Source organism: Pinus tabuliformis, chromosome 2_1 (genome assembly GCF_031772625.1).
Source record: "Pinus tabuliformis cultivar Carrire ecotype Pingquan chromosome 2_1, CPIR1, whole genome shotgun sequence".
Taxonomy (NCBI): Eukaryota; Viridiplantae; Streptophyta; class Pinopsida; order Pinales; family Pinaceae; genus Pinus; species Pinus tabuliformis.
Window position 1 is genome coordinate 853,931,266 of NC_142299.1, and position 25,764 is coordinate 853,957,029.

The 25,764-nt window shown below is 36.8% G+C and overlaps 1 pseudogene; it reads right to left on the reverse strand.

The window, feature by feature from the left end:
* Window positions 1–807: 807 nt before the first annotated feature.
* LOC149203347 (putative mediator of RNA polymerase II transcription subunit 26b) lies at window positions 808–1,740 on the reverse strand (annotated as a pseudogene).
* Window positions 1,741–25,764: the final 24,024 nt, after the last annotated feature.

Sequence of the window (25,764 nt, forward strand, 5' to 3'; positions counted from 1 at the left end):
TCAAAATTGCTGGACACCTAATCCTCTAAGGGTTGGTGTGGAAGCTGAATAGCCAAAAGGAGTCCAAGAAAGCACTTGGAATATGAATTCAAGGGTCACACCATGTACTATAAATGTATATCATTTGTTAATAATAAATATACTCTCCTGCTTATCTTTCCTATTTTGTTTTTGTCATGTGTGTGTTTAACATGGTATCAGGCAGGCGATCTTCTGCCCTGCGCGAGTGTGAGCCACCTGTTTTTGTGGCCTTTGTAAACCAATTCTCTCCTCCTGATTATGCCTTTATAAACATTTTCTAGAATAGAGGTTGTTACCTCTATCATCTCTGCCATTCCTCTGTTGTGAGTAGACCTGCCCCTGCAACTGCAAAGAGGAATATTGCCAAACCTGTCCCTCTCTACCAATGCAACGCTCTAAAACTCTCTGTCAGTTTCATGCTCTCACTCAGACCTGTTTGTGCAAACCAACGGACGCTGTGCGCTCTTTCTCCATTCCTCGTTCAAATGTTACCTCTGCATTTTAACTGTGTAGTAATTCCGCCTGTTTTTCCATGTTTGCCTCCGCTTACACCTTTGGCTCTCAAAAGGATTTTTCTTTGAAATTTGAATTCCAAGTCCATACTCTTGGTGCTTTTTCTGTGATTTTATTTGAATTCCTGAGAAATGAATTGAAGCCCTTCCCATTCTCAAAACACACTCCACTCCAATTGGAAGCTTTAGACTCACAGAAAAATAGGCATGACCAATGTATCATGATTTCAAGAAATTTATACTGGACTACTCAGGCCCAAATAATATGACATTCCTATATGCGATTAATGAATAGCTGCCTATTCTTTTACCCTAGTTTATCTTGCGATGGTTTTACAAGATTACGCCCATTTCTAGGGAGTCCTTGCAGATCCATTACTTGAACAATTCGTTGCCTCTTTGCAGTTTCTGCTTGTTGGTATCGTTCCTGAAGCTTTCTTTTAGAAGCTTCAACCCTTACAGATATATCAACTGAAGATGTTGGCTTATTTCGAGGTGGAAGAGAAGCATCCCTTATTTGATTCTTCATTGGATCACTGCAATGACGAATATTGTCCCTAAGTTTATTCCTCTGAGGCATTCCACTTGTATTCTTAACACGCATAGAAGTGGCAGCTCCATCATTTGGAATACTAATTGAATGTCTATGATCAGTATTCTTCTGCTTTTGAATATGTGACTTTGTGTCTCCCGTTGCCTTTTTATCTCCTGGGGTTCCTTGTTTACCACTGATTGCACCTTCCCTTACAACATTGCTCCGTTGAATAGACTGCTTGCCATTACTCGAAGGTGCCACTGTGCATTGTTTTTCAAAATAACTAGCATCTCCATCTTTGTCATGTCCATTGGTATTTCGAAGATTTCCATCCTCATCCATTCCATCAAAGAACTGAGACATTTCTATTGATGTGGTCTGAGCTGTTAAAAAGGCACCCTCATCAAGTGGAGGAGAAGGTAGACCATCATCATCTTTGAAAGCTTCTGGTGAAACTGAGTTTGGAGAGGTGCCTATAGCCATCGCAACAACATCATCAACAGTCTTTAACCATACATCCATAAGATCTTTCCAACCACTGATTAGCTGCTTTGCGATGGACTGAATTCTCGTTGAACTGTGTTTCTTTAATCTATTCACTGTCCTGCCAATAGCAGTTTCCTTTAGAATGTCGACAGAAAGTTGCATTAACTCCAATATTCTCAATGACTCATATAGTTGTTTTTCTGACTCATCTGGGTTTGAAAGAGTGTCTTTAATTCTATCAACTTCTTTGATGAATGGCAATGCAAAAGTTGCATGGAACTACAGTTCAAGTCTAGCTATCGTGCTATAACAAAATACTGAAACTGGACATGCTCTAGTGTGGAAAGTACTCAAAAAGGGAAAGAAAAGGGTGGCACTGTGGAGCTAAACCATATACAAAACCATAACAGCTGCCATGCCATTTTTTGGAAACCAAAACCAAAGAACTCATTGCTACAAAAACCATTTAAACTCGGTCATGTTTTCTGTGGTTGCTAGAGTGAGCCACATCAAATTTCTTTGAGTTTGCAAGCCAAAGTGACAACGAGGGCGCTCTCACCAAAATCTCTATGCCCATAGAAGGACACCCATAATCACTACTATTTGAGGACCTGCCATGGCTGAGACTGGATTTTCTGGTCCTATTGCTTGATGGCCAGAAGAGCTTCACTAGGTACATCCACGCTTCACTGCTTTGATTCCTTATTACTTCGACTACTGCATAAGTGTTTGGTGGGCTGTATGAAGGAAATGATTGTTTTGGCAATTAAAAGTAGTCTTTTGTGGAGGAAAGTTTAGTCGTTTGTATTGTCGGAACATATTGCATTCTATATGCTGGTCACGAGTGAAATCTTATTTTTATGTAATGGATTGTGAATGCATTACAATAATTGGTGCTTGTTGGTTGCACAATGGTCAATTGGTGCAAATTTATAAAGGATATTGCTGTGTCTTTGTACTGTGAGTGGGTGTTACTTTTCTACATTGGGTCATAGTTGTGATCAGTTTTTAAAAGGTGTAATTTTGGCAATGGAGAATATGGCTCAAATTACTAAAGTATTAGAATTCTTGAAAACTTTGATGCATTCTACTGATCATGATACAATGAAAATCAGCAAGAACACTCTCTGTGATATTAAAACCTATCTGCAGTGTACACAAGAAAAGGTATAATTTTTGGAGCTTGAATCTCATCTTCAGCAAGAAGAATTAAAACAAAGGAGTCATCATTCTGAACCTGTTTCTATTCAGAATGTTGAAATAGACTCCCATAAGCAGCAACTTCATTCAGATTTAATACCTAATGAAGTAACAACTGTACATGCAGATGCAGAAATTCAGTTTTCACTTCCCAAGACCATCATCAGACCTTAGGAAGAGCTTGTCCACAACAAGCAAAGAATTGGTCTTGGATATGACAAGGACGTGTTCTTTCATATTCCAGATTACTCAAAGCCCATCCAGTTTCAGAGTGTTGGATTTCTTCATGACAATTCATCTTCAGCTGTTCCAGATTCTACCCCTCTTCCATAGCAACAACAACAGATTGTCAAATGCCAACACTGTGATAGAGTTGGCCATATGAATGATCATTTTTTTGATCTTCATCCATGTAAGCACTATCATAAAACCAGTCGTTCTTCAAATAGATGCTTCAGAAATAAACATCCTGCAAGAACAATGATTTATCTTGGATGGATCGCTTCTTGGAAATGGGCTTCAACAACCAAGAAGATATTTCGCTCATACAACAGGAATTGTTCTCGAATATTGAAAAGTCTTGCTTGTATTTGACAAGGGGGAAATGATGGTCATCTACAAGCTTCAAAGCCACATCAAGCGAGCCTGAGCCACAACTTGCCATACCATATTCAGAGTTGTAGCCAGAGAGAAAGATGCCCCTAAGAATGCCTTCAGTTGGTGATACCTCTTCAGAGAATTGGGGACACTTCTCTAGCAGAAGACTTCAACTTCTTGCCAGTTTCAGAAGAGTTCCGGGAATTGCATTAAGCATTCTAGAGTTGTTGGTCATCCTTAAACTATCACACGTTGAGACTTCCCTTTTCAGGTTGAAGTTCTTCCTTTTATGTGGGGTGAGACCTCTCTTTCATGGTTGAAGATTTCCCTCTTCAAAATATCAGGAGCACTTCCTCTAGCAGAAGACCTGAGCTTCATGTGAGAGTTGGAAGAGTTCTGGGAAATGCACTAAGCATTCCAGTGTTGGTGGTGATCCTTAAACCACCCCCCTTATACCAACATTTCAGAGAACACATTCAGCCTAGTGCTGCCATGCATTTTTGCACATTTTTTATTATAGCTCTCTTCTTGGACTCATACATAACCCTTCGGATTAGGGGGGGGAATGTTGGACACCTAATCCTCTAAGGGTTGGTGTGGAAGATGAACAACCAAAAGGAGTCCAAGAAACCACTTGGAATATGAATCCAAAGGTCACACCATGTACTATAAATGTATATCATTTGTTAATAATAAATATACTCTCCTGCTTATCTTTCCTATTTTGTCTCTGTCATGTGTGTGTTTAACAAAAATCACTTGAAAAATATTTTGAAAAAATATAAGGCAAGTATATCGAAAATCAAAATATAAAAGAAATGGAGAAATATATCGGATTTTACAAAGGAAAACAAAGGAACAAGTGTTAAAACATTAACACCGGACCCAACAATATATATGCCATATTTTATAATGATGGCGGGTCTGAAACAACGTAAAGCGCTTATATTACATGTATACGACCCCGCCGATTGCGATATGGGTGGGCCGGACCCGAAATAATATATACAACGTGTTTAAAAGTTCGGCGGGTCTGCTGTATCGAAAATCCTTTATATACATACATATGGGTTCCGCCGATCGCGATTTGCGATGACGGACCCGAAATGATATATATTATGTTTTATAATTGCGGCGGGTCTGTCGTATCGCACAACATATTATATATATATATATATATATATATATATATATATATATATATATGGAAAGTGTCGATTGCGATGAGCGATTGGATTCCGGACCCGATAAGTTTATGTGCTATATTTTATAAGTCAGCGCGTCCGCCTTATCGCGATTTTTATTGATATTCATATATATTTGTTGTTTACGTTGTTTTATATGAATTTCTATTACAAAGCATTATAATAGAAAGGCCAGACTTTAAAGCATATATATATTATAATTAAAAGTTTCGGTGGGTTTTCAAGGCGTATTAAAACGTAGATGTCAAGCTATAAGGCATGATTTTAGGCAGAATGAAAATGGTAAGTGGTTTTTAGTGGAGATCACCTGATCCCACTTATCATTCAACACGTAGTAGTCGGGTGGAGAGAGGAAACAACCCATTTTGGGTAGGTATTCTCTGGGCTTATGTCCCACCCGAAACCTGTACAGACCATCTGATCTGAAAAGCTTAGATCAACGATGGAGATGAATTGGTGGGAAGTATGCCTTGGGAATTGTGTTGAGCCTGTATTGGAAGCAAAAAAGCATGTTTTATCATATATTTTCATTATAAAATTTTTACGCATAATTCCAATATTTTCATAGTTATTGCGGCCGGGTGCATAAGTTAAGTTTTACAGGGATTTTTGGGCCGATTGCGATTTGCGATGGAAGTCAACAAAGCATTGAATGGGCGGATTTGACAGGTTTATAAAGCAGGATTTACTCTTTTGAGTTCCAGATTAATCAGAAGTTCGTGTTAATTTCGTTGTGTAATGTGGAAAATCAGGGTTAGAGCCGAAGCTTAAGAGGAAGACAATCCGATATATTTCTTGGCATTTTGGCCAATCAGAATGCCCATGTACACCTAGGATTAAAAAAACTAAATGTATTTCAGTACGGATAAGACGAATTAAGCATCATTAGGGCATTCACTAAGGAATTTGGCAGCGGATCAATGGAGCAAGCCAACAGTTATCATCTCCTCCTGAATCCAATTATGCTCTTGTTATTTCATGTTCTTTGAGGTGTCTTTTACCCTCTGTAAAATTTTGTAATAATTTTTACTTCATATAGTTAGAGAAGCAGTTAGATAATTTGAGCAGTTTTAGAAATCAACAACTGCTCCACAATGTATAAAAAGAGGAAATTTTACTAAGAAAGGGTTGCAATTTTGGAGAACGTGGAGACTAGACCATTGTATTCCTGATATTATCGTTGATTAATGAAAGAATCAGAAGTTTCCATGAGTTGTTGCATATAATTTTGTAAGCTTCTCTGTCACGTGTCATGCTATGTTTTCTTCTTTTCAAGAATAGTAATGAAGCAACTGGTCTTTATTTGCTTATGTAGATAAGGTTAAAATTCCTTAAAAGAGCGCTCCTGTACTTGAAGTCTTCACTTCCTTTCTAAATTATAGATAATAGTTTCTGTGAAAGATGAGCATATTGTCTATGATTCAGTTCTCATTATCAAAATTCATCTAAGTTACAGATAGTAGTTTCTGTAAAAAATCAACATATTATCTTTAACACCCCCTTAAACTTTCTTCATTCATCATTTATATCTAGCAACAGGTGGCATTCTGAGATGTTCTGGTCATACATGTATTAAGAGTTGAAGACCAAGTTTTCCAAGTCCTTCATTTGAGAACACAATAATCAATAAGTGACAGTAAGTAATATTTATTAATGTCATAAGCACAATTTCCCCACAACCAGGAAATTGGTTTCTTAAGGAACAACATTAATTGGCGCCGTTGTCGGGGAGAGAAGACAAGAAGATTTTTCCCTGGGTTTCAATATTTTCCTCTGGTTGTTCAATGAGGAGGAAATATTTGGCTGTTTTGAATCAAAGCAATAACTCTGGCTTCAAGAAGGCCCCATACAAGATCAGACACTTCACAAAAGAGGGTTCAAGCTTTTTCAGATCCTGAAAGGTTGTTTTCAAGGAGGGTTAGGAAGTCTAAGATCTCAACTAGACCAATTCCTACATTGTCTGCATCCTTATCCGAACATTTATCTAATAGTGAGTCATCTTTCTCATCATCTTCATTTCAGGAACCTAGTTGTCAAGACCAATCTTTTGAGTCTGTTACTTTTCATTTACCTGCTGTAATTGTTAAACCTCAACCAATAACCACATTACCTCCTTTGCACATTCCATTTACCTCTCAATCAAGTTCCACATCTGTTGGTAATCAAAGTTCAGTAAACATGGCAACACCTGCATTCTTAGTGAATAGGTATGCACCTCTCCAACTACCACAACCTTTCAATCAAATGCCACAAGATTACCTTAAAAATCTTCCACGTTTTTCAGGAGAAGATGAACAGACAATAGAAAATCATGTAGTAGTATTTTGTAATTTTTCAAATAGCCTAAATGTTGAACATTTAGATGTTGTTCTAAGACTTTTTGTTCAGTCCCTTGATGGAGAAGTAAGGAAATGGCTCAAAGGACTTCCCAATAATACCATTCCTTCTTGGGAAGAGATGGAATATGTGTTTATTCAGAGATGGGGAGAAAAAAAGAGACCATGGATATTCATTAACAGAGTTTAATGCCATAAAGAAGAAGTCTGATGAAACTGTGGCCGAATTTGTTAGAAGATTTAACAAATTGTATAATAGTTTCCCAACAGAGATTAAGCCTCCTCCTATTGCTGGAAAAATAACTTTTGCAGAGGCTTTTGAATCAAATTTTGGATTCACATTAAAGGAAAGAAGAGTTCCAACCCTTGATCAAATCCAAACAGATGCTTTAGAGATAGAAGCAAATTTGGTGGCTGTAGGAAAAGCACCAGAAACAAAGCCTACACAAGGCAAGGGAAAGGTAAATATGGAATCCTCTCAAAGTCAATCATTGGAGGATATGTGTAATGTAATTAAAACTTTGTCAGATAAGTTAAATAGGTTAGAGTTAGAAAACCAGAACTCTCAGAGACAAACACAGTATAATAAGAACTTTAATCCCCAATTCAGAAGACAACCTTTGCAAATCTTGTAAAAGGAAAGAAAAGATCAAAATCAAATTCAAGCAGCATTATATATAGAAGCAGATCTTGGTGAAGAACAACCTGAAGATCAAATTTATACATTATATGCAGTTGATGAAGATGAACTCGGCATTGAAGGAGAAGAGTATGTGTATGATGAAGCAGATGCTGTTCATGATGGAAATGAAATTGATGAATACTGGAAACATTTCTCTGATTTTATGCAAGTTGAAATACACAAGAAATATGACCTGAGATCTAGGAAAAGATCAAGAAATCAAGAAAATGAAAGTAAGCAGCGATTTTCAACTTCCTCACCAAAGGCGACTCCACAAGAATCTCAACTTGCAAAACAAATAAGTAAAGGAAAGCAACAACAAAATGCAAATGGCAAGACACAGATACTTCGAGGTGAGTCTTCTCAAGATCAAACTGGAAAAATTCCTTTGGAGAAACTTGTTTCAATTCCTCAAATAATTCCAGTCATGAAGAAAGGTGAAGATGAGAATGAAAAAATTTCTAAACAGGGTCACTTGTTTAGTCTTACCAAGGAGTTGGAAAAGGTAAGAATACAAGTTCCCCTTACAGAATTGGCAAAAACACCTACTTATCAAAAGGAGATTGCTGAGTTTATTAATTTAAAAGAAAATGAGAGTGACATTGTAAATCTGCAGGAAGATAAACTAGTAGTGGTTTTTGGTCCACATGTAGAGGAAGTAGATTCTTCAATACCTCCTTTTTATATTTCCCTATTGGTTCATGATTTCCTCCTACATAATTGTATGTTTGATTCGGGAGCTTCACATAATCTTATGCCTCTGTCAGTGATGAAGCAATTAAATCTACAAGTGACCAAACCTTACAGGGATTTGTATTCTTTTGATTCAAACAAGGTCAAGTGTCTAGGGGTTATTAAGGATTTGGCAGTGTCACTAGCCCAAATTCCAGCTAGAAGCTTGGTCATGGATGTTGTAGTAGCAGATATTCCTGCTAGATTTGGAATGCTTCTATCTAGGTCTTGGGGGGCTAAATTGGGAGGTGTTTTGAAACTAGATTTTACATATGCTGTTATACCGATTTTTGGTGGAGAGGAGAGGAGACTGTACAGAGAAACTAGGTTTGTAAATAAAATTACAAAAAACGGAGCAAGTAATTCACCTGTATATAGTCAAGAGAAGGATGACTTTGCTTGTTTCACACTGCATGATAATGCAAAGCTGGCTGAAGATAATCAGAAGCAGCTTGTTTCAGCCAATGTAATTACAAAGCTGCAAATGGAAGAAGTTTGGAAATGTTTCTTTGACAGAGCTTATTCCAAGGAAGGAACAGGTGCTGGTTTTCTTCTAATTGCACCTGGAGGTAATATGTTCTCTTTTTCTGTCAAATTAGAGTTCGAGGCAACTAACAATGTTTCAGAATATAAGTCCTTGATTATTGCTCTACAAACAACCAAATAGATGGGAGTCAAGTCAATTTATGCTTTTGGAGATTCATAGCTAATTATTAAGCAGAGAAAAGATCACTGCCAAACAAAGCATCCTAGGCTCCGGGAATACACAAATGAGGTATGGGATTTGATTGAAAACTTATTTGAAGCTTTTAATATTCAATTCATTCAAAGAGATGAGAATAGATTGGCAGATTCAATGGTTGTGGCCGCTAGCACTTTCAAGCCTCCTATTAATCCAAGACTAAGATATGAGGTAGAAATGAGACACAGACCTTCTGTTCATGATAATGTTAATAACTGGCAAGTTTTTGAAGATGACCAACAGATTAAGGAGTTTTTGACTATGGTAGAAGAGTTCCAGGGCACAGAAATTGATCAGGACGAAGAAGAGACAACAGAAATTGCAGGAGCTAGTGGTTTAAAAGATTCAATAGCAAATCAGAAGATCTTTCAATTAAAAGATAATATTTTGCCAAAGGGACTTGTTCCTCTTGAAAGGATTTTTAATTCAAATGATGTGGCTGTGGATTCAGGGAAAATTTCACAGGATGAACATATTCACGATCACAACATTGAAACTCAGGAGAATCCCAGGTTAGTCAAATTATATGTTGGAGTTTCAACTAATTTTCAAGAAAGATATATTAAACTTTTCAAGAGTTATGCTGATATCTTTTCATGGTCCTATGAAGATCTTAAAACTTATGATGTAAATATTATTCAGCATAAGATTCCTTTAAAGGAGGGGGTTAAACCCTACAAGTAGAAGCTTAGGTAGATAAATCCTCCGCTTCTACCATCAATTGAAAAGGAGGTCAAGAAGTTGATCGATGCTAAAAGCATAGTCCCACTCAGGTATTCTGATTGTGTGGCTAATATAGTACCCGTGAGAAAGAAAAATGGAGAAATAAGGTTGTGTGTGGACTTCAGAAATCTCAATAGAGCTTCTTTGAAAGATAACTATCCATTTCCTAGGATGGATCATGTGCTACAAGAGGTAACAGGATCTTTTAGAATGTCAATGCTAGATGGATTTTCTAGTTATAACTAGGTGGCTGTGGATAAGGAGGATCAGAAGAAAACAACGTTCACAACCCCCTGGGGAACATTTATGTATGCCAGAATGCCTTTCGGATTGAAGAATGCAAGTTCTACTTTTCAAAGGGCTATGGACATAGATTTTGTTGGAGATAAGTTTGTAGTAATATATTTGGATGATATTACTGTTTTCTCAAAGTCTGATGAAGAACATTTGGATCATTTGAAGAAAAATTTTGATAAATGTAGAAGATTTGGACTTTCCTTAAATCCCAAGAAATCCATTTTTTCTCTGGAAGAAGGAAAACTATTGGGACACATTATTTCCAGAGAAGGAGTGAAGTTAGACCCAACCAGAGTACAAGTTGTGCAGAAAATACCATTGCCCAAGAGTAAAAAGGATATTCAAAAGTTTCTGGGAAAAATAAACTTCTTGAGAAGATTTGTATCCAACTATGCAAAATTTTTAAAAGAAATTACTAATATGCTAAAAAAGGAGAATGAGGTGAGTTGGACCAAAGAAGCTAGAGAATCATTTTCCAGGATTAAAGAGGCATTACAGACAACTCCAGTCTTAATCAACCCTGATTACCAGAAGCCATTCCAAATCTTTTCATTTGCCTCATCAAGTTCAATAACTACTATCTTACTGCAGAAGAATGATGAAGAGAGAGAACAACCAGTTGCATTCTTCAGTAAGATTCTTAGGGATTCTGAGCTGAAATATAATATTCTTGAGAAACATGTGTATGTTTTTGTAAAAGCCCTAAAAGCTTTTAGAACTTTTGTGCTGCAGTCCCAAATCATTGCTTATGTGCCAAATGCTGCAGTGAAAGATGTATTAATATAGGGAGATGTAGAAGGCAGAAGAGGAAAGTGGATTGCCAAGATCCAAGAATATGATTTGGACATAAAACCAACAAAGTTGGTGAAAGGACAAGGATTGGCAAAAATGTTGACAGAATCAAATTTTCAGGCATTGGGAATTAACTTGTTAGCACCTGTGGATGAAAAAGCAGCTGAAGAAAGTGAAGGAGAGCAAGATCCAGGTATGAAGATCAGGTATAAATTTTTGTGTTCAGAATGGTATAAGCATATAATTAGTTATTTGTGATTTCTTTCTTGTCCTCAATCCTTAGATAGAACAAAGTATAGAGCACTAAATATTAAGGCACAACTATATGTAATTGTGGAAGGCAGATTGTACTGGAAGGATCCTGCTGGAATTCTATTGCTATGTTTAACAAAGGATGAATTTACAGAAACAATCAAAGATTATCATGAGGGGTTTTGTGGAGGAAATTACAGTTGGAAAGTAACTGCACATAAGATCCTTCAGGCAGGATTTTATTGGCCTACTTTATTTGGTGATACATATAAGTTTGTTAGAAGTTGTCAGAAGTATCAACTTTTTGCTGAGAAGAAGAGATTAGCTCCTTTACCTTTAATTCTAGTTTTCATAGAGGAGCCATTTAGGCAATGGGGATTGGACTTTGTTGGAGAAATCAATCCACCTTCAAGCAGACAACACAAGGGAGTTCTCACAACAACTGATTACTTCACCAAATGGGTAGAGGCAATTCCTACTAAGAGAGCAAATGATCAGATAGTAATGGAGTTCTTGGAGGAAAATATTTTCAGCAGATTTGGATGCGTCGTTAAAATTATAATAGATAATGATCAAGTCTTCAACTCAAGTAAGTTCATTGCTTTTTGTCACAAGTATAATGTTATTTTGTCCCATTCAACGACTTATCATCCTCAGGGAAATGGATTAGCTGAATCTACTAACAAAACTTCGATGAAGATTCTTAAGAAAACCGTTGCAGAAAATCAAAGAGATTGGGATTCTAAGTTAAAGTTTGCTCTGTGGGCTGCTAGAGTAACTACAAGAAGATCTACATGAAAATCACCTATTGAATTAGTATATGGAACTTAGGCTCTGTTTCCAAGTCAACTTGTAAAGCCAGTGATTGCAATGATTCAAGAGGTGAAAGAAGAACCAAATGCTTTGGTAAGAAGAATGAACAAAGTGGTGGAGCTAAGCGGGAACAAGGACAAGGTAAGATACAACTTGATTGTATATCAATCCAAGATGAAAAATATTTTTGACAGAAAAGCCAAGGAAATTGATTTTAAAGTTGCAGACTTAGTATTGAGATGGGATACCAGAAGTGAAGATAAGGGTAAACATGGGAAATTTGATCCTCTTTGGTACGGTCCTTTAGAATTTTTGAAGTGAGATCCAATAATACTTTCATTCTTGAGAATCTTGATGGTGAAACTCTACAACTGCCTGTTAATGGGCAATACTTAAAGCACTACTTCCAGTTCTAAATAATAAGCACCATTTCATTGTGAATGCCGTAGTGAAATCATTGTACAAATGCCATAGTATTTTAGTTTATGCAAAGCAACATATGACTCTATGCCTGAAGTGAAGACACTAATCTGCGGTTCTTAGTGCTTCTGTGACAAAAGCACTATCCCCAAGTGGAGCCAGATGTTGTAACATGTATTTTGTTGTTTGTTTAATTTATTATTTCATTCAAAATCACTTGAAAAATATTTTGAAAAAGATAAGGCAAGTATATCAGAAATCAAAATATAAAAGAAATCGAGAAATATATCGGATTTTACAAAGGAAAACAAAGGAACAAGTGTTAAAACATTAACACCGGACTTGACAATATATATGCCATATTTCATAATGATGGTGGGTCTGAAACAACGTAAAACAATTATATTACATGTATATGACCTCGTCAATTGCGATATAGGTGGGCTGGACCCGAAATAATATATACAACGTGTTTAAAAGTTTGGCGGGTCTGCTGTATCGAAAGTCCTTTATATACATACATATGGGTTCCGCCGATCGCGATTTGCGATGACAGACCTGAAATGATATATATTATGTTTTATAATTGTAGCGGGTATATATATATATATATATATATATATATATATATATATATATATATATATATATATGGAAAGCGCCGATTGCGATGAGCGATTGGATTCCGAACCCGATAAGTTTATGTGCTATATTTTATAAGTCAGCGTGTCCGCCTTATTGCGATTTTTATTGATATTCATATATATTTGTTGTTTACGCTGTTTTATATGAATTTCTATTATAAAGCATTATAATAGAAAGGCCGGACTTTAAAGCATATATATATTATAATCAAAAGCTCTAGCGGGTCTGCAAGGCGTATTAAAAGGTATATTTCAAGCTATAAGGTAGGATTTTAGGCGGAATGAAAATGGTAAGTGGTTTTTAGTGGAGATCACCCGATCCCACTTATCATTCAACACGTAGCAGCTGGGTGGAGAGAGGAAACCGCCCATTTCGGGCAGGTATTCTCTGGGCTTATGTCCCACCCGAAACCTTTACAGACCATCCGATCTGAAAAGCGTAGATCAACGGTGGAGATGAATTGGCGGGAAGTATGCCTTGGGAATTGTGCTGAGCCCATATTGGAAGCAGAAAAGCATGTTTTATCATATATTTTCATTATAAAAGTTTTATGCATAATTCCAATATTTTCATAGTTATTGCGGCCTAAAGGTGCATAAGTTAAGTTTTACAGGGATTTTCAGGCCGATTGCGATTTGCAATGGAAGTCAACGGAGTGTTGAATGGGCGGATTTGACAAGTTTATAAAGCAAGATTTACTCTTTTGAGTTCTGGATTAATCAGAAGTTCATGTTAATTTCGTTGTGTAATGCAGAAAATCAGGGTTAGAGCCGAAGCTTAAGAGGAAGACAATCCGATATATTTCTTGGCATTTTGGCCAATCAAAATGCCCATGTAAGCCCAGGATTACACAAACTAAATGTATTTCATTACGGATAAGATGAATTAAGCATCATTAGGGCATTCACAGAGGAATTCGGCAACGGATCAATGGAGCAAGCCAGCAGTTATCATCCCCTCCTGAATCCAGTTATGTTCTTGTTATTTCATGTTCTTTGAGGTGTCTTTTACCCTCTGTAAAATTCTGTAATAGTTTTTACTTCATATAGTTAGAAAAGTAGTTAGATAATTTGAGCAGTTTCAGAAATCAACAACTGTTCCACAATGTATAAAAAGAGGAAATTTTACTAAGAAAGGGTTGGAATTTTGGAGAACCTGGAGACTAGGCCACTGTATTCCTGATATCATCGTTGATTAATGAAAGAATCAGAAGTTTCCATGAGTTGTTGCATATAATTTTGTAAGCTTCTCTGTCATGTGTCATGCTATGTTTTCTTCTTTTCAAGTATAGTAATGAAGCAGCAGGTCTTTATTTGCTTATGTAGATAAGGTTAAAATTCCTTAAAAGAGCGCTCCTATACTTGAAGTCTTCACTTCCTTTCTAAATTATAGATAATAGTTTCTGTAAAAGATGAGCATATTGTCTATGATTCAGTTCTCATTATCAAAATTCCTCTAAGTTACAAATAGTAGTTTTTGTGAAAAATCAACATATTATCTTTAACTTCCCCTTCAAACTTTCTTCATTCATCATTTATATCTAGCAACAGGTGGCATTTTGAGATGTTCTAGTCATACATGTATTAAGAGTTAAAGACCAAGTTTTCCAGGTCCTTCATTTGAGAACACAACAATCAATAAGTGACAGAAAGTAATATTTATTAATGTCTTAAGCACAATTTCCCCACAGCCAGTAAATTGGTTTCTGAAGGAACAACAGGACCCTATGTCTAAACTTAGGAAATTAAAATAATTAAAAGGAATTAATCTAAACTGTGGGTGAAAATTATAGAAGAAGGTGGAGATCAAGTCAATATGATCCTAACCATTGATTAGAATTTGATATGGGCCGTTGATTGATCAATGAGAGGATTATAAGAGAAGGCTTGATGGGCACTTGGAGAACACAAAGAGAGAGAGTTCAAAAGATTGAATTTCTGAAGCAGAGTAGTCGCCAGTGAGAAATTCGAAGTGAGATTTTGTAGTGAGGGGCAGGGATAGTTTCGGTTGGAGATTTATCCTAATCCGAGAATGCTCAGCAGAGGAGGTAGAGAGAGATTCGGGAGAGGCAGCGCTGGGCCAGAAGAGGTTGATCCAGATCTACGCAGGCCCACGTATAGGCAACGTAGGCTGACACAGAGGCAGTGTAGAAGCCTTGAGGGAGTTCGAAATTTGCTGGAGGGTTCGATTTCTGTAGCTGGAAGCCGGGGTGTGAGACCAGGAGAGTAGATGTTTGAATCTCAAAGGCAAATCAATCAATCAGGAAGAGTGACACAAATCCTAGATAGTGTGACGTTGGGCTGACGCAAACACTGCACAGAGGCAGCCATGGGTTGTTCATTCAAGGGCTGGATAAGCCAGAACTTCCAACGATAGTGTGAGGTGATCTCACAGATCTCTCTGTCAGTGATATTCTATGTCATTGGATTGCCGGGAAGGCATCCAAAAGTTGTATTTAGAAATTACTACTGCATAATAACAAACCCTCAGAGTTGTTGCACTGGTTTTCACGCATTGGGTTTTTCCGGGGACAATTGTTCAAAAGTAACTGTGTATATGTGTGTTGTATCACTTTCTTGTTCAGTTTCTTGCTTCGACATATTATTTTTAAATAGTGAATGTTGTAGCTTTATTTACTTTGATATTTACTATAGAAAACAATAAATAACTTGCATGGATTAACAAGTAGGAGAAGTAACATCAGTTTGTTGTAGTAGGGATTTTGGGTTTAGGAATTTTCACACAAACAACAACTTCAATGGACATTGAGGATTTGTCTTCCGGGTTGGAATATATATTCATTCTCATAGCTTGCCTCTCTAGCTCCATCTCCATAGTTATTTGGTATATAGATAGTGGAGCAATAACACATATGATGGGGGTTAGAGACTATTTCCCCACTTACAAGGAAGAGGAGATGGATTCCAGATACAAATGGGAAACAAAATGAAGTGTACTCTAGTTGGGAGAGGTACCATCATCATTTAGAGGGAGTCAGACAATAGCACCAATGTTACAAATGTGCTGCATGTGCCAGGATTCAACAAGAACCTAATTTTTGTTTCTGCATTACTAGATAAGGGGTATGATGTCTACTTTGTGGGGCATAAGGTGTACATTAAACACTAGAGTTGGAAGAAGGTCAAAGAAATTGGGGTTCAAACCAACAATTTGTACACGTTGTAGGTCGATTCTCCAAAGGAACTAATCAACAACAATAACAATGGCAGAGATTTGGGAGAGTTGTGGCATAGGAGGATGGGACAATTACACCATGGAGCACTTAGGTTGCTTAGGGAGACTGTTATAGGAGTTCCAAAATTGAGCACATAACGCGATTACATGTGTAGAGGGTGCATACATGGAAAGTTCACAAAGGTAACATTCCCAAGGAGTAGCAATAGAGCTAGTGGTGTGTTGCAGTTAGTACACTCAAATATTTGTGGCCTAATGTCCACCAGATATCATAAGGGTGACGAGTACTTTGTGACCTTCATAGATGACTTCTCTAGGAAAACCTGGATCTATTTTTCTGAAGACAAAGGATGAGGTCTTCATTCTCTTCCAAGAGTTCAAGGCGCTTGTGGAGAATATGATATGAAAAATTATGAAGATACTTCATATGGATAATGGAGGCGAGTACACTGATAAAGCCTTCACTGGGTTTTGTGCAACGGAGGGCATTAGGAGGGAGTGGAAAAATCTGTATGACTCTCAGCAAAATTGGGTTGCAGAGCGGAAGAACATAATGATTGTTGGGGTAACAAAGGCAATGTTATATGACTAGGAAATTCCCAAGTTTCTATTGGTAGAGACATGTAGCATGATATTGTATGTACAAAACAAGGTTCCTCACAATGTTGGGGAAGATAACAATAGAGGAGGTCTTCACAGGGATGAATCTAGAGGTAGAGAACTTTAGGATCTTTGGTAGCATAGTACACTATCACATGCTAGATGATAAACACACCAAATTGGATCAAACTACAGAGAAGGGCTATTTTGTTGACTACAATGAAATGTCGAAGGCATACATGATACATATGCCTGGCAACAGGAGGATCATCATGAGACGAGACATGAAGTTTCAAGAGGAGAAAGCCTTCAGGAGATCTCGCAAGTTGCCAACAGATGATCATAGTGGTCCAATAGAAGCTCCAAGGGTTGAGAAAGAGTCACAAGCAGAATATAGTACTAATATAGTTTCCAGTGCGAGCACTAGCTCAGGTGCAAGAGGTCCTGTGAGTTCACAACATACAGAGAAACATGGGTAGAACGAGGAGCATGAATCTCCTACCACCACCAAAAAAGAAGAAGTAGAGAGGTGCTCTAGACATTGAAGGATGCACAATAGTTTGTGGGAGCTCCTAGATCGAGCACCAAAGAGCGTAGACAAAGAAGAAAGTACAAGGTTCTGGTGACAAAGGCCATCAACTAGGAGTATTCCAGTTATGAGGCGGCTACACAACATCATGTGTGATAGGATGCCATGGTGGAGGAGTATAACTCCATCATGATCAATGATGTATGGGAGGTTGTTCCTAGACCAGTGGATAGGTCAGTTGTAGGTTCTCGTTGGATCTATAAGATCAAACACGCTATAAATGAATCAATTTATGGATTAGTTCGGCTACATCATGTTCCCATAGATGTTGTGGATATTCTCATGAAGGCCTTGGGTAAGGAAAAATCTGTCTACTTCAGGGAAAAGATGGGTGTAGTGTAGAACGCCTTCTTCGCTAAGAGGGAGTATTAATTTTTGGTAGCAACGGATATGTGTTCCAGTCTCTATGGTGTCTATGAGGCTGAGGAACACATTTTCTCCAATGCCAATAAAAGGTTTCACAAGAAACACCTCAATTAGATTAATTATCCATTTATTAATTATTTTCCTATGTTTAACTTAGGAAAACTAGTTAATTAAATTAGATTAATTGAGGAAAATAGAATATTCTTTAGAGACTTCTGTTACATTCACTTAATGGAGTTAGGATGATATTAGCCACCAATTGTGATTAGATTGTGGTTGTTGGTTTCTCAATGAGAGATTATAAGAGTGAGTCAATGGGGCCTTGGAGAACACACATTAGAGACTTAGTGGTGCAACTTACAGTGAGAGCAAGGGCGCAGAGGGAGACGCCAACAACGAGGTTTCAACAAAGATATTGGGGAGAGAATTTTTGGAGAGATTGTCCATAGTGATTCCAACATTGCAGTGATAGGAAGGGAGGCCAAATTTATCTGCACATAGGCCATACTAGGCAATGTGAGTTAGCCAATGTGTGAAATTGGGCAACAAGTCATTTTCTAGTTACTGAAGGAAAAGCGAGTTGTTCAATTGAGTTTCAGGCATAAGAAGGGGTCGTAGTACCCAATTTCTTGTGGAAATGCAAGTTCTAGATTGGGACATACACATTTCCAGTTGCCAGTGTGTGTGGCAGGAAAGAGTGTGAATTGCATTGAGGAGGCCATTTTGATTTTGCGGAGGAAACTTGGGTTCTTAGATTGATTTTCCAGTGGAGAAAATTATTTGCAGGAGCTTTGCCGGTGAGAGGAAAGAAATTATTGTATTTCTCAATTTTGATGAAGATTTAATACTAATATAAAACCCTCATTTGCAGAACTGGTTTCCCCACATTGGGTTTTTCCAGGGAGTATTGTCCAAAAATCTCGGCGTCAATAATTTTGTGTGTGCATTATTTCTCAGTTCCTGTATCTATTTGTGAAGATTGTAGTAGTGAATTAATCGTTATTTGTCAAATTAATTTTTGAAGACAGATAAACTGCATAAGTTAGAAGATTAAATTTCTAGTTAATACAATTAAGGAAATTTCACACCCTTTCCTTTGAGCAAGTAAGCTTGGTGTTTACAACCAAGATTACCTTCATCAAACAACTTTTGTTGGTCCTTGATCAATAAATCATAGAAGGTGTCCAAAGTGTATTCCTTTTGGAATCTTCCTTGCACAATCTCCAGTTGGTGCAGAATGAGGAACAAAACACATCATAAGGTTTTTTCAAATCCATTAGGACCAATTCAATGAATTATATGTCTTTCTTTGGAAAATTCTTCATACATTCACCCAATTTCAATTGCGCCTCTTTAACATGAGCCAGATAATTTTATTATTGACCAAATTAGTAGTCTTATTACGGTCAAACAAGATGTTAGGGTGGCAACACATAGGACAAGTTCCCACTGTCACCTCAACATGAGTCCCCACTATTTAGGCCAAATTATACAATTCCAAGGGAGGATTCCCTACAATCACAAAATTTTGTGCCACAAGGTTAACAGATTAGTGCCTTGTAATACCTCTTGGGCGATGGAGTCTAAGAGTTAATTCAAGAACATTACTAATCTGAAAAGGTTTCCTATTGCAGAGATCTACAATCCAACAAAGAAAAACACTCAAACCAGGAATAAATATACCTTGAAATGTCACAAAAGTTGATTGTGAAGATCCCTTACAAATATTGAGATGAAATTCCTTGACAGATACCTTGTTATGTGGTTGGAAATGAAGAAATTGTTTGTTGTTATGCAACTTTAGACTTGTAAATTTGAAAAATAATAGAAACCAACATGAAATAACCCACTTTGGCACCACCCCCAAGCCGTACAATGATTAAGAGAAGTATCCCACTAAAATAGATAACCCTATAGGAGAAAACTTTTCTCCTATCTTGGATATCCAGTTATCAAAGGACCCTACACATTTCTCAGTGATGATGATATGCCAGATCCCTCTGCCATCTATAGCGGTCACACACCTCTCACCATCTGACGTTACTCTTGAATGAAGGTGGGCTACCACTCAATATGTACTTTATCCATTTTGAGATTAAGTTCTTTTACTTAATGTTTTGGGCATTTTAACATGGATAAAGGCGTGATATTGATGATTGACCGATCTTGACTGCAAACTTGTTCCCTCACCTTACCAGGGGGTTAAGTCTATATCGCTACTCTAATGGGAGTTACTTTACGACCTTATGGTTATAGGAGGGGCACTATATGGGGAAACTTGGATTGACGTAGTGTGTCCATTACCCTTTCATACTTAACATCTTCCATCATACCTTTGATGCCAACTCCATCCTTCTGGTTAATTTTCATTGGTTCATCGAGATTTGGCACTCACATATCCACATCCTTGAGTAGGGTTGGAAAACTTTGCCCTAGAGGTTGATGCAACTAAAAGAATGAAAAAATATTAGATGACCACAAAAAAATAAAAGGAGAAGTTAAAATGCAAAAGATGGCCAAGACATAATTAGTGTGTAGTAAAAGCTTAGCATGAGCTTTACCCCCCTCATTAGCCATCACCAGGTTCATGAGCACTTGATGTTCTATCTTGTCATAAAGAACCCTTGCATGTCCCAACCCTGATGAGCAAGAAATCAACTCATATTAAGTGGTAAAATTAATGCTATATTATAAAGAGAAAGATTTGATCCTTGAGTTATCCATTGTATAAAAGCATTATAAAAAAGAATTAAAAGGCGCACTAGTGGGGTGGAAAAAGAAGGCTGAGGAAAGGGGTAACTAATGGTTCCATGATTTCTCCATCCATGTGGATCTTCATTAGTTGGTGCCATGACCATGACACTTGGCCATTAAGTAATCCCCCTCCATTACCACCTACTCTCACTAATGCCTATGAACTAAAGGCTTGACCTTGGAAATGCCACCTCCCCTTAGGGGTTGGAAGCACTTGATAGGGTTAATTACCTAGCCACCCTTGCAAAGGTAGGGAACACTTTTATGGGACTCGGTCTAGTTAGATATTTGAAGGTGATCCTAGTTTGAAGTATTGTTATGCCCTTAACAGTTAAGTATGGTCACTTAGATGCATCTACGGTCATTGTCCCTAATGAATGGTTTCTTTTACTTGAGTTTTAGATCGTTTTTCTAGGTGGTTCTGCACAATGCAACTGAGGCCTTAAGAGCACATTATTCCACTCCTACTTCACATTAAACCCAAGCCATACTACACTTTTAGAGAGCATGATGACCTTGTAGATGCAATATTTCCCTTCTACAATAGAGTTTTAGACACTTTGAGGACCTTGGTAGTTGATGGACACCCCATAACACCCTTACATTCTAGAATGCTAAGCTTAACTTGGTTAGCATTGAGAATTCTTGATGATGTACGAGTGGACTTAACATGCCCCTAGGCCGGCCTTGACACTACTTGATGGGTATGATTGGATCCAGATGATTATCCACCTCGATGATGGAGGAGGGCTTGTTGTACTTGATGGAGCCCCAAAGCTGGAGAGAGTTGCCTAGATGGCACCCATGGAGATGATGTAGGACACCCAAAGCTAGATTTTGGACACATAAAGATCCTTGGAGGTTTTATTTGAGGAATCTTCCTAAAATTGAGGTTGAACATGATGCTTGGAGACTCATCCAAATCTTTCATTCCACCTGTGAAGCATTTGAGCCCTAAAAGGGCATGGTGTCATGCTTATTGGGGGGTTTGATTTGAGGACCCTTTTTCAAATTGAGGTTGATAATGATGCTTGGAGACTCATCCATCCCTTTCGTTGCATTTGTGGAGCTTTTTGAGTCCTAAAATGGCATGATGTCATGCTTATTGAGGGATTACAACTCACATTGTGGGTATTTATTGTCATATTTTATTTGTTGAGCTATTGGGTTGGCTTGTAATCCATTTTACTTTGTGTCTACTCAAAAGTAAACATGTTCTAGGGAATTTTAGGCTAATTAATGAAAGTGATAGACCTCCTATAAAAAGGATGATCATGACATTCATTTTTCATCATCACTCTTCTGGATTTTGGCCTCTCTAAAAGAGCTTGACTTAGCCTCTTGTATTTCACTACTTGTGGAGATGTGATTTTTGTGGAGTTTTTTCTATTGGAGACTAGTTTGTGTATTGGAGACATCTTTTTGGGATAGAAAGAAGGCATTTTCTTGGAAAATTTGTGAGTATTTTCTCCATAACTTTCATGGTTTTACATGTAATGGAATATTGCTAGGGTTTTCTACTTGTTTCTTGTCTAAATGCAAATTTGTATTGGAAAATCTTGGTAAATTATTGCATGTTTAATATATTTTCCATGAAATCCTTAGAAGACCTCCTAGAGAGCATTATTCTAGTTAATTTATTCCCTCACAAAAGATAGCTAGGGTTATGGTTCCCCCCCTTACTCCATGCATGGATTTGATATCTCTATGTTTTACATGCAATGGAATATTGCTAGGGTTTTCTACTTGTTGTTTGTCTAAATGCAATTTTTTATTGGAAAATCTTGGTAAATTATTGAATGTTTAATTTATTTTCCTTGGTATCCCTAGAAGAATTCCTAGAGAGAATTATTCTAGTTAATTTATTCCCTCACAAAATATAGCTAGGGTTTGGAAGTGAAAACTAGAGTTTCCCACCTTACTCCATGTATGAATTTGATATCCCTATGGTTTAAACCCCTAAGACTCTATCACCCAAGTAGGGAGAGGCACTGGGATCTCATTGATGATCAAAATTAATTGAAACTCTTACCTTTTTCCTCTTTCTTCACTTTTTTGGCCCTTCAAGGCAAGTCCCTAAGGCTAGCGCAAGGGCCAAATTCAACTAGGGCTTGAGCCATTGGAATGTTGGAGCTGATTTGACGTCGTTTCACCCTGATTGACCTCACCAACTCACAGTATAGCTTTTTTCATGGTGAAAATTGCCTCATTAGGGTTGACATCATCAACCATAGGCAATTTAGTGTCCTATTAAACCCCAGTTCTATATGTTGTCGCACAAAGTGTCTAGGCACCGTGAAAATGCTCAGAGTAAGGTATTTCACTCTAATCCTCACTCACTTTGTTTAGACTCTCTCCTAGACAAGTCAAGGGGGAGTAGTCCCTGGGGTGAATGAATGAGGATAGCCTGTGGAACACAAGCTCTAGGAGACTTAAAAATGGACAACTTGACGAATGTAAACAAGTCTTGGTTAACTGAAATGGATAAATCTTAATAAAATAAGACACAACCACAATATATAAATGATTATAGACCAGTGCCTTTATACTCAATTAACCATAGACTAAATAAAAAACAAGTTATCCAGGGAAATTTATAAATGTAACGAATCGTGACGATCATGGACGATTAAATGCGAATGCTTAAAAATTTGTCATGCAAGAGATTCTAACAATTAAATCCTGTGAAGAATTATAAAATTTAAATGCGAAACAATGATTCCAGATTTAAAATGATTTTCATTAATAACCCAGATCTAGAATTAATTATCTTTCTCCTACAGTCAATGATTTTAAAACATTAATCGCACTTGACAATAGAGAAATTACTACCACAAAATTTAAAATCTTACTCTTAACACAAAAGACACCAAGGAACTTTAGATTAGAATTTTAATTATCCCTTAGGTAAATTTCTAATGCGCTAAGCTCATGAAGCAAATTTAATGTGGAAAATGTAAAATCAAAATCAAAGAAAAAGTAAAAAAGTAAAAAAAAAATCAAAACATAAATAAAATAAAGTCATAAATTAATATAAAAAATTTAAAACAAAAAACAAAAAATCAAAACCAAAAAAGAAAAGAAAAAGTGAAAAGCAACTTCAAAGAAAATAAAAAAGAAAGAAGAAAGAAGGATTCAATCAAAGCCACACACTAAAAATAAATTAAAATCAAAATGTTTAATTTTTCCCTCTTTTTTATTATTATTTATTTTAAAACCAAAAAAAAAAATTCCAAAACAAAACGGAAATGAAAGGCTAAAAAAAAATCGAACTCTGTTAAATAATAAATCTAAACATAACACATACAAAACAAAAGAAATTGAAATATTTTTGCAGGTTTGGCAGTGGCAAGGAAAAACTTCGAAGGGACTTGTAGCGTGTAGAGAGGGATGAAAGGAGAACGCGTGAACTTAAGGGAGGACGCAGGTTAGTAGCGGATGAGGGACGCAAGGAAAATGGAGTTCACACAGAGGAGAAACAATGATGTAGCTCGAAGGGGTGTTGGAGCCACGATAAGGGTTAGCTCGATGAGAAGGGTGGAAAGGAGAATGCGAGCTTCGATGGATGCAAAGGGAGGTTGAAGAGGAAAAATGAGGGTTGGTTCCTTTTGTAGGTTGAAAAAGGAGTGAAGGAGGGAGCTATGGATTTGATGGACGGAGCTCTTTGGACAACAAATGGGGAATAAGGGAGATCCACAATGATGGGGAAGGATAGAGCTATGACAGGAAGAATGAATGCAACAATCCGCAAAGAAAAGAAGGGAAACTCGGGCAGGAAGAATGGAAAGGAAAAACACATGAATGAGGAGAAACCCCAAGCAACAAATGAATTCGAAATTTTGAGGAGCAAAAGAAGGAGGAACCGAAAAACAATTTCAAATTCTTTTAGAGGGAAAAAATGCAATAGATAGAAAAGAAAATGGTAGCCCAATAAACCTTTAAAACATTTACCAGAAATTTTACAATAAAATGATATATTCTTTTGCTTAAATTTTCCTTTCACAAAACTTATGAATTCCTCAAAAAATTTGAAACCCTTCAGGCTGTAAAATCTTTTGAAGACTATCCTTGCAAAATGGTATTAAGGCTAGATATTACCCTCTAGGGCCTAGTTCTGGTTTCAAATCAAACTTCTCTTTTAGATCTGCAACATGTATCTGCAAAAGAAAAATTAAAAACACCCAGAACTTGGATATACAAAATAAGTAAAACCTCAGAAACCCAAGTTAGAAAACCAAGAAAAATTATAGATCTATGTACAAAAATAAAATGGTATATCTATCAGATCTGAGGAGTATAAGTCCAACTTCGCTCCCAGATCTGATAATCTAAGGCTCTCAACCACGAGATATATCAATTTCCCACACAATTTTTTGTTTTTGTTTTTAAAAGAGGTGCTAACTAGAAACCCTTCATGCATCACCAACAAAAAATCTTATGATAAGCCTGGAGCTAATTTAGCTGGGCTCTTCAGGAAACACAGATTGAGAGTTAGTTGGTCCAACCGAAAACTTCCCCTAACGCCTGAGGATCGAAAATCATGATTTCCCCACAAACTCGATCCAACCATTAAAAATAGAGCGAGAAAATAATAATAAAACTTAGACAAATAGAGATACCAACTATTACATTCAAAATTTAGATTATTATTCAAACCCCAGCGGCTGAGCAAGATACTTGTACTCAAATCACTCTTTAGAAGCTATCATCAATGGCTTTAGAAAAAATTATGCATGAAAACAACACTTCTTACAGTATTCCCATGAAGAGTAACACTAACGGAACTTAACCCCAAAGGTTTTCTTTATTATCCAGAAAAAGATTACACAAGAGATTCTTGCTAAGCACACGACTCAAAGGTCGGATAGATCGATTTACAAATGACTTCCTAGTCAAAGATAAATCCTCCAACGACTAGTTCGAGTGATCCTCATCAAAACAATTTTGACCATTGATGAAGATTAAGATTTGTTTTAATCTCATTTGTTGAAATATTTAAATATTTGGGGAAATTCGAAATTTTTCATTAAATGCATTTAATTAACTCAAAAATATTTTTTTTGAGTTAATCTCCCAAAAAATTTGACTTTGAATTAACTCCCAGGGATCAAAGGTAGTTAAAATTATTTTTTTTGATGGGCCATAGGCCACATAAAAATTAAAAAATTTCAAATGTGAAAGCGAAAAGTCCTCTTTTGATTTTAATTCATCTAGAAATTGCAAAGTCACATACAATGAATTTTTTATTTTTTTTAAAGATTTTAAAAATT